This window comes from Trachypithecus francoisi, unplaced genomic scaffold, assembly GCF_009764315.1.
Source record: "Trachypithecus francoisi isolate TF-2019V2 unplaced genomic scaffold, Tfra_2.0 Contig00057_ERROPOS647011, whole genome shotgun sequence".
Lineage (NCBI taxonomy): Eukaryota > Metazoa > Chordata > Mammalia > Primates > Cercopithecidae > Trachypithecus > Trachypithecus francoisi.
Window position 1 is genome coordinate 600,303 of NW_022680466.1, and position 19,984 is coordinate 620,286.

The following is a 19,984-nucleotide window of genomic DNA, read 5'->3' on the forward strand; positions in this document are numbered from 1 at the left end:
CGCTTTTGAGCACAGGAGTCTGAGACCAGCCTGGGCAACATGGTAAAACGTCACCTCTACAAAAAAATACTAAGAAATGCCAGGCATGGTGGTGGCACACTCCTGTAGTCCCAGCTACTTGGGAGGCTGAGGTGGGAGGACTGCTTGAGCCCAGGACAGCAAGGGTGCAGTGAGCCGAGATCGCACCAATGCACTCCAGCCTAGGCAACAGAGCGAGACCCTGTTTAAAAAAATAAAAAGTTAAATGCTGATGACTGAACAGAACACAATTTTCTGTAAATTCTTCACCATGTTAAGCATTTCACACAGCAGTTACCAGTGGCAGCACCTAGTAAGACTTGAGAGCAACTTAATACTTCACCCTCATATACGTATGAATTTAAAATAGAACATCACAATAACTACGAAGATACCCAAAAACCCCTTCCCTATTTTTTTTTTTTTGTACAAACAAGGTCTCGCTATATTGCCCAGGTGGATCTCAAACTCCTGGGCTCAAGTGATGCTCCTGCCTGGGCTCTCGAAAGAGCTGGGGTTACAGGCGCGAAACCCCTGTGCCCGGTCGCTTCCCTAATTTTTAACATGTCTCACAAAAGGTTCTGCTTGATCTTGGCCCCTGCTGTATCATCACTATCTCCAGTAAACAGACTCAAAGCCTCTGCTTTCTCTGTGGCTCTAGCCACACTGGCAGAGACCAAAGGAGAGTTCAGTGATAGGCCTCTCACAGAACCTTGTGCCTTGCCGTACTTGTCAGTTACAATTTTATTCACTTGATTCAAGCATTTTTTGGATGCCTCATAGGTTTCAAGGTACCTTTGTTATAGCAGTGAACAAGGCAAAGCCCCTAACAGGAGGAAATTCACATTCCAGAAGTAAAAAGAGAATTAAAAAGTCAAAAAAAGGTGTGTGCATGCATATACGTGTGCATAAGAAATGTCACTGTGACAAGTGTTATACAGAAAAAAAGCACAGTAAGAGGACAGCGAGTGAAGTTGTCCCTGTAGAGATGATAGTCAATAACACCTCTTTTAACAGTAGTAGAGACCTGAACAGCCTGAAGAACAGAGCCAAGCTGACAGGAGATCTGGATTAAAGCTTTCCAGGCAGAGGGAATCGAAAATAGACAGGCAGGAATATACTTAGCTTGTTGAGCAAGGCAAACAGTATGGCTGGAGCACAGAGAGCCAAAAGAGAGGTGATAAAGACAACACCAAAGAGGTAAATAAAAGCAGACAGAACTTGGATTCTCTAGAGCCTGCAGCTCACGATATGGAGTTTGAATTTTAGTCTACGTGTGACAGGAAGCCTTTGAAGAAATTTGAGGAGGGACATGGATGTGTTATCAACACACTATAAATGACCAATAACTTCAGAAGCAAGAAGATCAACTGGGAGGCTGCAAAGGTTGTACAGGCAAAGGATAATAGCTTGGACTAGGGGGATGATAGCAGTCAAATGAAGAATGTTATTTATTTTCAGAATGTAATCTGAATGAAGGTGGAGCCCAGATTTGCCAATGGAATAGAACGTAGAGATCAAAACAAAAAAATCTAATCATTGTGTATCCCCTCAAAGAATGTATCTGACCACCACGAATGCAAGGGCCATGTTTGTCCTATTCAGGTCCTTGAACAAAGCAACAGTGCAATATGTTCTAGTTGAATTAATAAATGACCTACTTCTTTCCCTACAGAATCACAATATTGGCATTTATTTTGGCTGGCAAATACTGCTACAATGTCAAGCATGGAAATTAAGAACCTCAGGAGAATAAAAGGGAGTTAAGAAAAAGAAGAGATCCATGTTTCACTGAACTAGCAAATTCAACTCAAAGCACCACCTGTCTGAAAATGGAACATGTATATATATAAAAAACTGCTCATTAAGGAAAATAAATCACGGTATCTGAGCAACACTGCTTTGTCGTGAGTTCCAAGACTGGCTACACCATCTGACATGATTACTTAAATTGACAAAGACCTGCCTCACCAAACACAGCTAGAGGTCCTTGGGTCCTTGTGGTACTGGTATCAGGAATCTGGTAAATCAGTTATACAGAGTGTGGAGTGTTTTTAAAGACAGACAAAATATATTTAGCAAGCGAAGTGTGTTAAAGGGAAGATTGGAGATCATTTTTAAAATAACTCAAAGCCTACTCTAAGTATTTGCAAAATTATAAGATTATATTTTTGTGTTTTTCAATAAGATTCAGATTGGACAGTCTCAACTCTCCCCTGTGGGAGAGGATGGGAGTAGGGTGGACCTGTTTTCTACTAAGAAATTTATAGGACTCTCCAAAAACAGAACTTAGGGCAATACTCCTTAATAGTGACCATACATTAGAATCATCTAGGGAGGGCTGGGCACAGTGGCTCACACCTGTAATTCTAACACTTTGGGAGGCCAACGCAGGCAGATCATTTGAGCCCAGGACATCAAGACCAGCCTGGGCAACATGCTGAAATCCCATCTCTATTAAAAATACAAAAATTAGGCCGGGCGCGGTGGCTCAAGCCTGTAATCCCAGCACTTTGGGAGGCCGAGACAGGCGGATCACGAGGTCAGGAGATCGAGACCATCCTGGCTAACACGGTGAAACCCCATCTCTACTAAAAATACAAAAAATTAGCCGGGTGAGGTGGCAGGCACCTGTAGTCCCAGCTACTCGGGAGCCTGAGGCAGGAGAATGGCCTAAACCCGGGAGGCGGAGCTTGCAGTGAGCTGAGATCGGGCCACAGCACTCCAGCCCGGGCGACAGAGCGAGACTCCGTCTCAAAAAAAAAAAAAAAAAATAAGCCAGGTTTGGTGGCGTGTGCCTGTAGTCCCAGATACTCAGGAGGCTGAGATGGGAGAATCGCTTGTGCCCAGAAAAGGTAGGGGATGCAGTGAGCTGAAATGGTGCCACTGGCCTCAAACCTGGGCTAAAGAATGAGATCCTGTCTTTAAAAAAAAAAAAAAAAAAAAACCAATATCAACTAGGGAGGCCTTTAAAACATAAATGCTGGAGATTCACACCAGATAAATTAAATCAAAATTTAATCAGGGGTGGGTCCTGGGATTTTTCCCTTTAAGTGCTTCCCAGGTGATTTGAATGTGCAGCCCAAGTTGAGAATCACCAACTTACAGCAATAAAGTTTAAAGTAGAGGATTTAAATAAAAATCTTTTGAAGAAACAACATTTTCAGAGTCAACCAACTTAAGGCTTCATGTTAACACATGGGGGTCACAGTGGGCCTTTTGGAGCACAGATAAAAGGACCTGGTTTGGAATTGTAAAAGGTTGTTTCATACATACTCAAACAGCTCAGGCAAGCACAGACTGAAAACAAAACAAAAAAAAAAACCTTGATTAACCCCACCACATTCTTTTCCAAGGGCTTGAATTTCTTAACCTAACACTACAACAGCAACAAACCTAGAGAGTCAGTTCAAGACGGCTTCTCCCTGTAATGCTGCCTTAGAACTCTACAGAACAGCAGTTACTGCTGCACAGCTAAATACATCTCCAGCCAAGGAAATCTCTACATAAAAGATAGAAAAATAATACCCCAGTTTGTCCCTCCTCTTTCCCCTCCCTCATCACATATCAACAGCAAACTCTGAACACATCTGTGGTTCACTGTACCACTTACAGGGGTACGGAGGAATGAAATTACCAGTTCTCACTGAAAAACAAACACACTTCTTGAAGAAATTCTGTAAAGCACAAGAGTAAAATAAAACCTTAGTAAACTGACAAATGTTCCCATTCTCCCAACACATGAAGAAGACTGCCACATTCTTTTTCAATTACACTCTGAAACCCTCTGTTCTGGTTTTCAAGCACAAGCTGATCTTCACCTCATTATAAATATTCAAACTGCCACCCGCCCTATTTTTAAATATCAGAGAAGTGACAAAATTTCTATCTATAACCAAGGATATATTATAAAAGAGAATAAATTTTGCCTGGTTTTTACACTTATTTAAGTCCCTTCTACAATGAATAAAAATGGTTGTTCAAACCATTGACTGGGAATACAAATAAAATATGGGTAGTATTTTAAGACATAGTATTAAGGCTAACATGATCTATAGAATTTCCATTAAACATCCAGTTTCTGAAAATCTGAAATCAGAACATAGGACCTTTTCATTTCAAATTTATATTAAAGTTCAGCTCACTGATTAAGCATTTCCCTCATTAAAATTACTGTTTGTCATACCTTAATTGTGCAAAAGCTGCAAACTGGTAAAGAACTTGAACGCCATGGCATGATTATTTGAAAATAACTGGTACACCCTATGCCTGAAACCTGAGTGTCTAATGTGAACCTGTCAAAATGATTACAATGACAACCCATCATCTTCATCATAGGAATTATTGCAATGTGAAGAGTATTCTGCTTAGCATTATACAGTAATCAAAAGACAAGCTCTGCATCCTCAAGAAGCTTATACATTTGACGAGATACGGGTGATAGGCAAGGTAGCAATAAAACACATAACAACGGCCTAAATCAGGCAGTACAAACTAAGTTTTGCCAACAACACCGTTGGCAAGCCAAATAAGTAAAAAGTAAAATGAGTAGGCTGGGCACGGTGGCTCATGTCTGTAATCCCAGCACTTTGCGAGGCCGAGGCAGGCAGATCTCGAGGTCAAGAGATTGAGACCATCCTGGACAACATGGTGAAACTCCATCTCTACTAATAATACAAAAATTAGCTGGGCATGATGGCGTATGCCTGTAATTCCAGCTACTCGGGAGGCTGAGGTAGGCAAATCACTGGAACCTGGAAGGCGCAGGTTGCAGTGAGTCGAGATTTTGCCATTGCACTCCTGCTTGGGCCAAAAGAGCAACCAAAGGAAGCAATTCCTTGGTCAAGAGAAAGATCAGGGCAGTTTCACCCTTCCCATTTATTTAGCTGTGTGACTTTCAACAATTTACCTAACCCTTTAAAGGAATACCTACTAATTACCCTGAGAACCAAATGAGATAGTGTGTATAATGCACTTTGCACAATGCCTGGCACATAGTCTCAAATACTGCCTATTACCATTACTGTTAAAAAAACACTAAAATCCGGCCGGGCGCGGTGGCTCAAGCCTGTAATCCCAGCACTTTGGGAGGCCGAGATGGGCGGATCACAAGGTCAGGAGATCGAGACCATCCTGGCTAATACGGTGAAACCCCGTCTCTACTAAAGAATACAAAAAACTAGCCGGGCGACGAGGCGGGCGCCTGTAGTCCCAGCTACTTGGGAGGCGGAGGCAGGAGAATGGCGTAAACCCGGAGGCGGAGCTTGCAGTGAGCCGAGATCCCGCCACCGCACTCCAGCCTGGGCGACAGAGCCAGACTCTGTCTCAAAAAAAAAAAAAAAAAACACTAAAATCCTAGTGTTGGCAGGGGTCTTTCAATAATCCAATTTTCCAGTCCAGTGGTTCTCAGAGTGTAGTTACCATCAGTATCATTTGGGAAATTGTCAGAAGGCCACACTCTAGGGCTCCACTCCAGACCCACTGAATCATAAATTATCAAGTCTGGGCCCAGCAATCTGTGTTTTCACAGCACTCCAGGTGATTGTGATGACCATTAATGTTAGAGAACTGTGACCATTTTACGTATAAAGAAAATGGAGGCCAGGTTCAGTGGCTCTTGCCTGCAATCCCGGCATTTTGGGAGGCCGAGATGGGAGGACCACTTGAGTCCAGGAGTTTGAGACCAGGTAATATACTAAGACCCTGTCTCTGTAAAGAATACAAGAATTAGCTGGGCATGGTGGCATGTGCCTGTAGTCCTAGCTGCTCAGGAGTCCAAGGCAGAAGGATCACTCAAGCCTGGGAGGTCGAGGCTGCAGTGAGCCATGATCATACCTGCTGGACTTCCAGCTTGGGTGAAACAGCAACAAGAACGTGTCTCAAAAAAAAACAACAACAACTAAAAGCAAGCAGACAGAAACCTGAAGAGACAAAATGACCTGCTCAAAACCACAGTCATGGAGACTCTTTAGGGTCCATTATATGCCAAGTACCACGGTGACCACTTTTTACATTTTTAACATTAGGTCCTCACAACAGCCCAGCTGGGCCCCAATTAACAGAAGAAAAACTGAGGTTCGGGTGTGGGATGGATGGAGTAATTTGTCAAAGGCTGCTCAATTTTTAATGGGCAAAATCAACATTCAAATCCAAGTAATATGTGATCCCAAACCCTTACTGAAATCATGACCACTGAGTGTTCTGAGGGAATGATACCAAGAACAACAGGCCAAGACTTCCCTACCCAAGGGCATCGTGCTTTTCATTCTATCATACCACCTTAGCTGCAATGATTTTACTATGAAATATAACCAGAAATTAGCACTTTAAAGCAACTCTCAGAAGACAGGTGGTAAACTATTCTTCACTCCGACTAGAAAGGAAAAAATGACAACATACTATGAAAAAGCTATGAGGCAGGAAAAAGCACACGTCAAGGCATGGAGATATGGATATAAACTAGGTAATTTTGCAATCACATAAGTGAAAGATAATTTGCTATCCAATCTTCCTGTTCTCTACTCCCAAAAGCCTAGTGCTTTTGTATAGTTTTCAGCTCAGGCAGGTGGCTCCAGATTTATAAAAGCTCAATGACAGTAACAAGGTATCTTCATTATAAAACAGTTGTTAAAAGTTTGATTCTAAAAATTTTAAGGAAACCTTTCAGGTAACTGAAAGTGGATGACAGGGGGGCGACTCATGAAGGAGTTACATCAAAGAAATGATATACATTTTTAAATGACCACTTCAGTTGCAATATAAAATAACAGATTTTGGAGGAAAACGTCAATACAAGGATATCTATTATCAAGTATTAGGTTACTATGTTGGTTCAAGGACAGATGGCGGTGGCTGTGGAGAAGAGTGAAATCAACAAATCCAAGATATATTTTAGAGTATTGTACAAGGCTAGGAGTGGGAGTGACCAGACAGGAAGGAAGACTTCTAGACTTACTGCACACTGTCATGAGGAAGGATGGGAATGGAAGGGTACAGTGAAATAAGCTGGGTTTTAGCAGAAGGAACCAAGAGCTCCATTATAAACACATTAAATGGCCAGGCACGGTGGCTCATGCCTGTACTCCCAGCACTTTGGGAGGCTGAGGAGGGCGGATCACCTAAGGTTGGGAGTTCGAGACCAGCCTGACCAACACTGAGAAATCTTGTCTCTACTAAAAAGACAAAACTAGTTGAGCATGCTGGCAGGTGCCTGTAATCCCAGCTATTTGGGAGGTTGAGGCAGGAGAATCACTTGGACCCTGGAGGTGGAGGTTGCAGTGAGCCAAGATTGCGCCACTGCACTATAGCCTGGGCAATAAGAAGAAAACTCCGGGCTCATAAAATAAACAAGAAATAAACACACTAAACGTTTATAATGTATTTACAAGACTAACAATCAGATATAAATATGAACTTCAGAAAGGAGATAGAACTGACCTGAAAATATAAATTACGAACTACTGGTATATGGATGTTACTTAAAAGACAGGCGGGGGGTGGGGGTGGGTGGAGGTGTGGTGGCTCATGCCTGTAATCCCAGCATTTTGGGAGGCTGAGGTGGGCGGATCACTTGAGGTCAGGAGTTCAACACCAGCCTGACCAACATGGTGAAACCCCACCTTTACTAAAAAAAATACAAAAATTAGTAGGGCATGGTGGCACGCATCTTTCAGCCCAGCTACTCGGGAGGCTGAGGCAGGAGAATCACTTCAATCTGGGAGACGGAAGCTGCAGTGAGCTAAGATGGCGCCACTGTACTCCAGCCTGGGTGACAGAGACTGTGTCCAAAAAAAAAATACAGGGTGGAAGATGGGGAAGGGAGAGTAGAGATAAGAAAGAAGAGGATGGTGAGAACTAAACCCTGAGGTACTTTTAACACTCAAAGTGTAAGAGGGTCTGGAAATCTTGTAGAGACCAGTAGGGGTTGAAGTATGACATCTTCCAATAATGAATTCTCACTGCTGTCCCCTTATGGATCTGGGTCTACTTGATAGTCTCTTCTGGAAGTTGGTATCCATTGTGATCAATTTCCATTCTTTTGTGCCCTCTATATAGCCTCTACTACAAATCATTTTTGAAGATGCACAGGGAGAAATGCTTGGGGGAAAAAAGGGCCTATCTTTTAGAAATAGATTCTGAAATATTTGCAGATGAAATAATATATTGTACAGAACTGGCTTCAAAATAATCAAAGTAAGGAGTGGTCTAGATAAAAACAGAACAGCTCTGAGTAGATACCTGTTACAGTTGGGCAATGCCCACATGGGAAGGTTCACTGCACTGGTCTCTCCACTTATTATAAGTTTGAATATTCCACAATAAAACATAAAACATAGTGTGGAAGGCTGGCAAACACTAGTCCATGAGAAACCTCTCCATCTTATCCAGACTAACAAGAGATACAACCAAGAATCCACAGGTTTGATGCAGACATTCTAAAACATTCAATTATACCAAGACTTTAAAGGTGAAAGATTTTTTCCCCTCAACTATACATTATTATTAATTTATTTATTTGTTTTTTGAGACAGTCTCAACTCTGTTGCTCAGACTGCAGTACAGAGCCACGTCATGGCTCATTTCAGCCTTGACTTCACTGGCTCAAGCGAGCCTCCCAAGTAGATGGGACTACAGGCATGCCCCACCATGCCTGGACTTTTTTTTATTTTTTATTTTTCGTAGTGACAGGGGCCTGCTATGTTGCCCAGGCTGGTCTCAACCTCCTGGGCTCAAGCCTCAGCCTCCCAAAGTGCTGGATTATAGGTGTGAGCCACTGCACCTGGCCTATATTATCTTAAAATGTCTCAGTGACCCAACAATTCGCCAAAGAGCATGTAGAGCAAACTAGTCTCTCTTCAGCATTTCTATTTCTTAACATACCTATTAGATTTCAATAAAATTTCATCATTTTGAAGATCTCTCACATTAGCCTGGGAAACTACAGAAACATCCACATAACTACTGAGAAGGTATCAAGTGTTCCTACACTAGTTTAAAAAAATCATTCAACACCCACATACCCACATACATTCTACGATATACACTAGGCTGAACAGCTGTTAACCACTGAGAAGCTGGGCATTGCTTGCTCTCCCTGGGTCAAAACTCTATGTGCTCATCAAACAGGGTCATGTATTTGGGAAAATAATAATCCATGGTAAAAGTCACAAAAGGACCTTAATTTTAAAATAAGAATTCCTAATCTACACATTCTTTAAAAAATATAGGGTATATAGGCTGATGTACTTTCCTTGATCAAAACTCTTACTTCTCTGAAGCCTGTCAGTATTTTCACCACAAGACTTCCATTAAGTTTCATTTTACATACACATGCACATGTTCACATACCCATAATCATCCTTCTTAGTAGTATATAGAGACGAACCACATCGTTACCCTCTTCTGCTCAAATAAATGTCTTCCCCTACAAATGCTAAGGAGTAAAATGATCCACAAAAAGTAGAAATTTGGCATAATCAGCATTGACTTCCTCAACAGTAACATACATGACATAAACACATTAGGTAGAGACTGGATGCCCAAAGGCCAATCCGTCCTCATGTCTTCCTGGCATTTCTCAGGCCTTTCCCGTCACCCACCCCACCTAGGTTCCACGTTTCCACAAAAGTTCCATGAAGATTCAGGAAAAAACAAAAAGGGAGGAAAACTCATTTCATTAAATTTACATAGCATCCTTCTTCCCAGGGTTCAAAATTAAATAAAACCAAAAGAAGAAAACCAGAAAGACAAAAGCACTTTTGTCCAAGGCGGCAAAACACAAGGCCAATTTAACTGCCATTATGAACCAACTTATACTAAAATAGTATTTCCTGGAATGTGTATAAATTAAAAAACAAAACAAAATGTTCACGGTTACTTTTACTTTCAGGGTTGGGAACTGAATCCCACAAACAGCAGCTAAACCTCAAAAAAAATGTAATTCCCTAATTATTTCCAGATTAAAACATTTCTCTTGAACATGTGTTTCTGCTGTTCTTTGGAGTGAGGGTAGGGCAGAGCTGGAGTACAGTATAACACAGAAACAGCAAGTACACTAAGAGCCATCAAACCCTTCTCCCCAAAATTGTTTATATCTTCCAGACTCCTATTAACACTTACTCTCCTGGCTTAATTTTAATTCCGCCTCTTGGCCCTCTTGGCCGTTTCTACCCTACTCACTTATTCTCTATTCATCCTCATTCTCTGAAATGATAGTCAAAATAGTACTTTCATGCTAAAGCATTTTCTTAAATATTTCCAGATATTCCAACTTGCTATGATCTCCCACTTCTTTAAACCAGAAGGTATTACTACTTTTAGAGTGCATACCTATTTCTGCCCCCATATTTATCACATACAACTTATATATGATTTAGTTAGCATCCTCAAACTTAGAAAATGATTCTCAGAGCCCAGCAAAAATCCTTACTACAGAAGGTAATCAATATTTATTGAAAAATACATGTACCCCCTTGATACAATTGTCATAAAAGTTTTCAATGTGCACTTAATTTGATAACGTCTCTTCCATCTTTCTATTTTGAAAACTGTTTCATAAAAATGACTCATCCTTCAAAGGAAAAATTCAGACAAAAAGGTGTCTGCAGTAAGTAGTGTGTTAAAATTTGTTCTCAAGCCACTCGAGCTGCCCTCAGGAGTGAACTGTAGCAAACTGCAGCTTAGGCTAGTGAAGTGATCTGCCCTACACCAGTCAAGTTAGCCAAGAATAGAAGTCACATTTCCTGATTCCTGCCTTGACTCCTGATCTCTTTCCACACATGCAAATACAAGTTCAGCATCCCAAACCCAAGATCCAAAAAGTTTCCAAAATCGGAAACTTTCTGGGTGTCAACATGACACTCAAAGGGAATGTTTATTGGAGTATGTTGGGTTTCCAGATTTGGGATTTTCAACTGGTAAGTACAGCTGATCCTCTGTATCCGTGGATTCAATCAATCAAACAGCAAAAATACTTAAAAAATGATGTCTGTACTGAATATGTACAGATTTTTTCTTCTCATTATTCCCTAAGCAATACAGTATAACAACTATTTACATAGCATTTACACTATATTAGGTGTTATAAATAATCTAGAGATGACAAAGTATACAGGAGGATGTGCATAGGTTACACACAAATACTATCCCATCTTATATCAGGGATTTGAGCAATGTCAGATTTGGTATCCGCAGAAGTTCGTGGAACAAGGCATCCAATACTGAGGGATAACTGTATAATGCAAAGATTCCAAAATCCAAAACACTTCTGGTCTCAAACACTTCAGATCGGAGACTCTACCTGTAACAGCTTTCAGTTCTATAAATCAACAGCACACCTAGTTGTGTGAATACATATGTGGCTAAGGTTCAAAGTACTTTAAAAGTATTAAGTTCAAGACAAAGATGACATAGTACAACCTGATCCAAGGGTCACACTTGACAGCAAGAACTGGAGTCAAAGGATCATAACTGTAACCCATCAACATAGGTACAGTTCACAGTATTAGGAGAAGTCATGAAGTAACATACACACAGGACACACACAAATTTCACCTCTAACCAGGAATCCTGTGATAGAATTCATTAAACCTATTCTCACTCAACTATCCCCAGTGGCTTATGAATCAATCCTAAAGGCATCAGACACAAGACTATCACAATTACAAATTTCTTTTTTTTTTTGAGACGGAGTCTCGCTCTGTCGCCCAGGCTGGAGTGCAGTGGCCGGATCTCAGCTCACTACAAGCTCCGCCTCCCGGGTTCACGCCATTCTCCTGCCTCAGCCTCCCGAGTAGCTGGGACTACAGGCGCCCGCCACCTCGCCCGGCTAGTTTTTTTGTATTTTTTTAGTAGAGACGGGGTTTCACCGTGTTAGCCAGGATGGTCTCGATCTCCTGACCTCGTGATCCGCCCGTCTCGGCCTCCCAAAGTGCTGGGATTACAGGCTTGAGCCACCGCGCCCGGCCCACAATTACAAATTTCTAATCTGCTAAGAAGTCTTGAGTTTTGAGGAAGAAACTAGTGCCAATTCATTAAAAAGGAAGGCAGAAAAATGGAAAACCAGAAGTCTTTCATTGCTGCTCTATCCCCATAACCTAGAACAATACCTAGGACATCACAGGAAACTAATGTCTATTTACTAATTAAAGGCTATGAAAACCTCTTGGCGTTTATTAAAGTGAACTCATAGTATTGACATTATTTTCTCATTATCCTCGTAGGGCATTTGACCACATTTTGGAACCAAGTTTAAAATCTTTCATAGGCAAAAAAATATATATATATAATAACATGCTTTAAATACCATGACAAATATAATCAAATACTTGATCTCACTGAAATCAAAATCTCTAGTTCCCTCAAGGTGAAGTTACTCTTTTTCCAGTTTTCATTATTTCTCTTTTTTTTTTTTTTTTTTGTATTTTTAGTAGAGATGGACTTTCACTGTGTTAGCCAGGATGCTCTCGATCTCTTGACCTCGTGATCCACCCGCCTCGGCCTCCCAAAGTGCTGGGATTACAGGCGTGAGCCACAGCGCCCGGTCCCATTATTTCTCTTTAACATCAATTTCTACACCAGATTTCCTCCACCTGTGCCACTACTCGCCCATCTAAATGTGCACATGTGTACTCAAGCATTCAATGAATTGCTTATATGTACTAGTCAGCATGGAGAAGCAGAGGAAACCCAGCCTTCGGAGTGATATGAACCTGACTCCTTGCTTTTAACCAATTCCTAAGCCTTGTGACCTTGGGAAGCCAATCATTATGTCTAGTACTCCTGTTTCCTAACTGTAAAATGTGAAGGATTATTGTGTACATAAAAGCATAATACCAAAAATAGGCACTAAGTGATTCTTAGTTTCCTTCCCTCTCCTACAGTAAGTAGTACCCTGACTTTGGAAACTAACCCTCCAGCAACTGAAAGCATTCTCAGAATATACTGTCCTTAAAAAAAGAGGACGGAATGAAGGGGAAAAAAGAGAAGAAAAGGGAGAGAGGGAAGAGAAAAGGCAAAAATTTTAAAAAATACTTTGGGTCCTGGTCTAAAAGTCACCACAATAATTCAAGTAAATTAGCATAATCCAGAAAGACAAGAACTTTTTCTATTTTTTACTACACCAAAAAAGCTCATAATAAAATTTAAAAGTATTAAATAATAAATGAAAGTAATCCCTTCCCCTTCCTCCATTCCATCCCTCAGAAATAATCGTCATTAGTACTCTGGTGTGCACATATATACATACACATATATACATATATATTTTTGTTGCCAAAATTTTGCTGCAGGTATTTGGAAAACAAAGAGTAGCATAAAGAAGAAAAATATATAACCTATACAACCGTCAAAAATTTTAAGCCACAAATAAGTTTCCACAAATAAATTTACATTGTAAACCACATGACGGAGAAAAAAAGGTCTTTGCAATAAATATGGTATAAGGACAACTGAATATCCACTATCCACATGCAAAATCAAATTAGATTCCTACCTCACACCACACAGAAAATTAAAGTGGATCAAAGCCCTACTTAAATATAAGCACTGAAACTATAAAACTTCTGGAAAGAAGCATAGGAGTAATTTCTTCATGAACTTGGGTTAGGCAATGATTTCTTATACTGTGACACACAAAAAGCAAAACAAACAAAAAAACATAATTTGGACTATATCAAAATTTAAAACTTCTGTAAATAATAAGAAAATAAAAATACAATCCTCAGAATGGAAGAAAATACCTGAAAATCATCTATTTGACAAAAGAGTGGTCTCCAGAATATATACAAAAAATACAATTCGACAATTTTTAAAAACCAAATAACTTTAGAAACGAGCAAAGGATCTAAATAGATATTTCTCCAAAGATATACAAATGACCAATTAAGCACCTGAAACAATTACCAGCATCATTAGCCATTAGAGAAATTAAAATCAAAACCACAATGAGATATCACTTCACACTGACTAGCATGGCTACAATTAAAAAGACAATGAGGGCCGGGCGCGGTGGCTCAAGCCTGTAATCCCAGCACTTTGGGAGGCCGAGACGGGCGGATCACGAGGTCAGGAGATCGAGACCATCCTGGCGAACACAGTGAAATCCCGTCTCTACTAAAAAATACAAAAAACTAGCCGGGCAAAGTGGTGGGCGCCTGTAGTCCCAGCTACTCGGGAGGCTGAGGCAGGAGAATGGCGTAAACCCGGGAGGCGGAGCTTGCAGTGAGCTGAGATCCGGCCACTGTACTCCAGCCCGGGCGACAGAGCGAGACTCCGTCTCAAAAAAAAAAAAAAAAGACAATGAGAAGTACTGGAAGAATGTGTGGAGACAGTGGAAGCTGCATATATTGCTCACGGTAATATAAAATGGTTCAGCCTCTTTGGAAAACAGGCAGTTCCTCAAAACGTTAAACACAGGGCTACTCTACGGGTTAAATGTTGAGGATGCATGAGGGATCAGAAATTCAGATAAAGCACTCTCAGAACAGTGATTGATCCTGAGTGTTAAAAAAAAAAAAAATAGACAATGTACTCAACAATTAACTAAAGTACTTGTATTTCTCTTTACAAAACTAAGTTATGTAACAACTAAACATTTTAAATTGAAAATTGTTTATCTGGTTCTTTGAAATGAAAATCCCTTTATATTCCCACCTGTGAGTGTACACAACAAGGTGAAGCAAATGCATTAAACCCAGTAGGTCTTAAGATAGGAAGCATTTACACTCAGAGGTTATCCCACAGAGCAAAATCCATCCTGAAGACTGAATCATTTCACAGAACCCTAGATTTAGATAAACTTGGAGACAGGAGAGCAGCTGAAGAACCCTTCTCTTTCCTCAAGGTTGTCTATACATTTAAATCAACTTCACTGGGGGACCACACAAGGGCTGCTTAAGGGTCTAAGACAAATAAATTCTTCTATGCAATACTTTACATGTATTTACAAAGGGTCTACCTTACACTAAGTTCAAAATATTTCACTAAGGTACTGCAGAAAATCTGGGTGCGAAATAAGAAGACAATGAGAGAGCGTACATTCATAAAAGGAATTAAAAAGTACAAAATGCCCAAGAATGCAATATCCTCACAAAAAAAAAATCCTAAATGAATATAGTAAAACTTGGGCAACCCATATTCTGAAGAGATATTCTTTACAAATTAACCTGTATGTTTTACGCAACTTTCAAAATCCCAAAGAAAGTAATACAAAAATAAGTGGTTTTGAGATACTAGTCAGCTTTTCGGGAAAGAGGGTTAGAGAGGACTGACTGACTTCCTTGTATCATGAAACAAAAAAATGCTCTGATGAATTAAAAGGGTAATTTCTTTCTTTCTTCCTCTTTTTTTGAGGAAAGTCTCACTCTGTGTGCCCAGGCTGGAGTACAGTGGCACGACCTTGCTCACTGCATCCTCCACTTCCCAGGTTCAAGTGATTCTCCTGTCTCAGCCTCCCGAGCAGCTGGAATTACAGGTGTGCGCCATCAAACCTGGCTATTTTTTTTTTGTATTTTAGTAGAGACAAGGTTTACACTATATTGGTAAAAGGGTAGTCTCTAAAAATAAAAATACGTACAAGGAAATTTAAAATTCTCCTATTAGTGTGTGGAAGGATGAAGAATTTCTACTATTTTAGGTTGAGAAATAAAGCTAAAAGCAAAAGATCAACATACAAAAATTTAAACAATTTATAATTTCTATCTTAACCAAGTTTGACTCCAATTTTTCACCAAAGGATAAATATTTCTGCTTCAAAGAATCATAAAAACATTACTTTTAAACACATTACAATAGTCTGGCACAGCGGCTCACGCCTGTAATCACAGCACTTTGGGAGGCCAAGGCAGGAGGATTACTTGAGCCCAGGAGTTTCAGAACAGCCTGGGCAACATAGCAAAACCCCATCTCTACAAAAGAAAAAAAAATTTTTAATAAGGTGGGCATGGGGGCGCACTCCTGTGGTCCCAGCTACTTGGGAGGACCACTTGAGTCCTGGAGGTTGAAGCTGCAGTGAGCTATGACTGTGCCACTGCACTACAGCCTGGGCAACAGAGCAAGACTGTATCAAAACAAGACAAAACAAAACATTACAACATATGAGAATGTTCGACTTCACTAATACTTTCCCAATGCAAATTTAAGTAATGATAGTATTTTTTATTGATCAGTTTAGCAAATATTTTTAAAGGATCCTCCATGCTAACTGGAGTGTGGTTAAACAAAAAACCTATTACAATACCGGTGTGACTACAACTGGGAATCTTTTGGAAAGCAACCTAACAAGATATATCTGTAATCTTCGGAATTGTTCACGTTCTCTTTTATTCTTAGATTCATACAATTACAAATACAAAAAGCAAAGCCTATGTGCACAAACAGTAAGCATCAGAAAGTCCATGAAAAGTACAAGTATATAGTAATTAACTTATACTTTGCTTTTCACACTATGTTCAATCCAACAGATTTCTAAATATGGCAAGTTTCTAAAAATCCAACTCTTTAAGTACACTGTAAAGACATTTATGCACACAGCTAAAATATACCCAAACTAAGAAGTCCTCAAAGGCCGTAAGATACACTAAAAATATAATACCTCCCAGTGAAATAACGGGAAAAGCAGAAGTCAGGTGAGAATATTTACATATATGTACCCATACAACAGTTCTGTAGAAGTCATTATCTTCTTTGGGAGGCCGAGGCAAGTGCATCACCTGAAGTCAGGAGTTCAAAACCACCCTGGTCAACATGGTGAAACCCCCCCTTTACTAAATATACAAGAATCAGCCAGGGCTGGTGGCAGGCACCTGTAATCCCAGCTACTCAGGAGGCTGAGGCAGGAGAATCAGTTGAACCCAGGAGGCAGAGGTTGCAGTGAGCTGAGATCGTGCCATTGTGCTCCAGCCTGGGTAACAAGAGCAAAACTTACTCTCCAAAAAAAAAAAAAAAAAAGAAAAAAGAGGTCATTACCTTTCCAGTAGAAGAGATGAGAAAATTTGAGGTCCAGATTGGTTGAGTGATATCCCAGGACCAGAGAGCTAGTAAAATTATGGAGCCAGAACTCGAAGTCTCATTCCAAATCACATGCTTCCTATGCTACCCCAAACAAAGGGAGTATTTTCTACAGTGGCATTACAACAGACCAAGTAACATTAGAGGTAAAACACATTTTACATGTCTGTGGCTCTTTGTTTTTTACAAGGAGTTTTTATTACTTTGTCATTGGGGAAAAAAATGAAAATTTTTAATTAGGTCAAGGAAGGATATAACTATGCTACTTACTATCATTTTGAAGGAAGGGAAGGTATATCTTCTAAGTCCTGTGTAGTTTCAAAATTCCCATTACTTGCGAGACCAGGTGAGACTGCACACTTTTAGACTTCCTACCGTGTGCCAAAACTCTAGGGATAATCAAGAAATGTTTGTTGAATGAACAAACGCTAATTTAAAATAGAAAAACAAAGTCCAGATTTCCTCCAGAGTACAAGATGCCTGTAACAACAAACTTCTGAAATACCAGTAGTCTACTAATGACATATTCAAATTTAAGCCACAGAAAGTTGAACCAACTCTGCCAATTTCTGGGATTCTCTAAATGAACTCTTAATACAAAAACACATACTCAGACTCAGCATTTTTTCTAATCATTTACAAAAGTAAAAGGACATCAGGACAAGTTCTGGTGAAATTTTATAAACAGCCATGAACTGCAGGTATAGATCACCAGGAACATAACCTGTATATGACAGGGGGTACCATGTGGAAATTAGAGACATCTCCCTTCACCAAAAAGATTATATCCAGGGGGTGGATACTACACAATTAAAAAAAAAATCTGAAAAATGGAATGGGATTAAGATCCTTTAGAATAGGCTAGCGGTGATGATTTTGCTTTTACAGCCCCCTCCTCACAAACGAATGATGATGACACTGCCCTTAGCTTTCTATGTGCAGAGAGAGTATTAACCTTCCCAGGCCAAACTTATGACTACACCTTTTCCACACAAAATGGAAGGCACTTCTAACTCCCCAGATTACCTCACATTACTTGGATCCCACACAATAAGATGATAAAGTATCAAGATATATATTAATTTTTAAAAGTTCACCAGGAGTTGGATATTCTAAATTGGGTTTCTGATTTTTATTAGTGAGAATGAAGTCAAGCTCCTTATTTGGTGGTAAGAGGAGATGTGGCCACAAATAATTCTTTTAGGATTGACAGACAAGTACTATGTAAGTTCTATCATCTCATCCAAAAACTTGCTTCTTATATTCTGCTTTTAACCCAATCTACACAATGAAAAGTCACGGAGACTGGTTTTGCATGAAAGCAAAGGACTTTTCTAGTATGACTTCAGAGCATGCCACGCTTTTAAGTCCTTGTTCAACCACCTACTGTCATTTTCCAACTCACTCTCTATGCGCCTATCCCGTATTTCAACTACAGGTATACCTCCTGGCCCTTTCTATTTCATAAGCTTCTTTGGAAGACAAATATACTGATTTATGCAATAAACTTTCTATCTCTACTTAACCAATTTGATGATTTTATATCTGGAGATAATTGTAAATTTCCCAAAACTTCATCAAGAATTTTCGAAAAAAGAACTATCTAGAAAAGTTATCTTCCTGAAACCACTGTTGTGCTAAACTGAAACACAGCTTTTTCTCAGGAGCTAAGCAGCTACTTGGGTCTACATTTTCATGCATTAAATAGTTTTATAAGATCACTTTTAAAAACAAAAAATCCCAGAAAGAACTGTCAAGCTAGAACAGCTTACAAAACCCCTTCTTTATGAACTAGGAAATCAACAAAACTCACGTGAAGTGTATCTAAACGAACATAAGCTTGAAGAAATGAGCGTGGAAGTCTCCATCCATACTAGCTTTTCCTTGTTTTTTCTTCCTGAGACGAGTGACTCCCTGTCACCCAGGCTGGAGTGTAGTGACACAATCCCGATTCACTGCAACCTCCACCTCCTGAGTTAAAGGGATTCTCCTGCCTCAGCCTCCCGAGTAGCTGGGACTACAGGAACCCACCATGACACTCAGCTATTTTTTGTATTTTTAGTAGAGACAGGGTTTCACCATGTTAGCTAGGCTGGTCTCAAACTCCTGACCTCAAGTGATCCTCCCACCTTGACCCCCTCAAAGTGCTGGGATTACAGGCGTGAGCCACCACACCAGGCCATACTAGCTTTTCTGAAGCCTCTTTACTCATTCTTTTGTTCTCTACTCTAGCAGCTAACGACATCTCAAGACTCAACTGTGAAAAGCACTAAAATAAATGCATCATTCATCTGTGACCTTCTGAGAATACCACCACCTCATATTTGAATAGGCGTCTAGTTATCATGAGAACTTCCATGCACTCATTTGATCCTCTTTAAAAACCACAGGAAACAGGGCAAGCCATGTTATCAGCTCTATTTACAGAGAGGGAAATCAATTTGAAAAGGTTACATAGCTTCATCAAGGTTACAAAGTGACTAACTGGCCAAGCTGGTACCCAGTCTTATGACAGTCCAGGGCTCTTTCCTCTACACTGATCCTAAATTGAAAAAAATAATTTTTTTTTTGGACTGCTCCTGCAGTGTAGGGCTACCCCACTGGCAGAGAGTAGCTGAAAACTTCTGTATCTCTCTATCACAAGAAGTGGACAGGCCTAAAAGGTTTCACATTTAGATGTTTCTTTTTTTTGAAAAAGGTGAAGATCTGCCTGGCCACAGTGGTGCACATCCTTAGGTAGTCCCAGCTACACAGGAGGCTGAGGCAGGAGAACTGCTTGAGCCCAGCCTGAGCAACACAGTGAGACTCCATCACTAAAAATAAGAAAATAAATAAATCATATAAAAAAGTAAAAATTTTAAGAAAGGGGTAAAGGTCCAACAAATTGACTAAGAAATGTGTTGTTGCAAATCAGAATGACCTTGAAAAACCATAGTACTTGCATGCAAAAATATGGATC

The 19,984-nt window shown here is 40.0% G+C and overlaps 1 protein-coding gene across 2 annotated transcripts in view; it reads right to left on the reverse strand.

Moving 5' to 3' along the window:
* Window positions 1–19,984, reverse strand: part of KANSL1 (KAT8 regulatory NSL complex subunit 1) — a 155,708-nt gene that overhangs the window by 110,260 nt on the left and 25,464 nt on the right. The window lies entirely within an intron of this gene.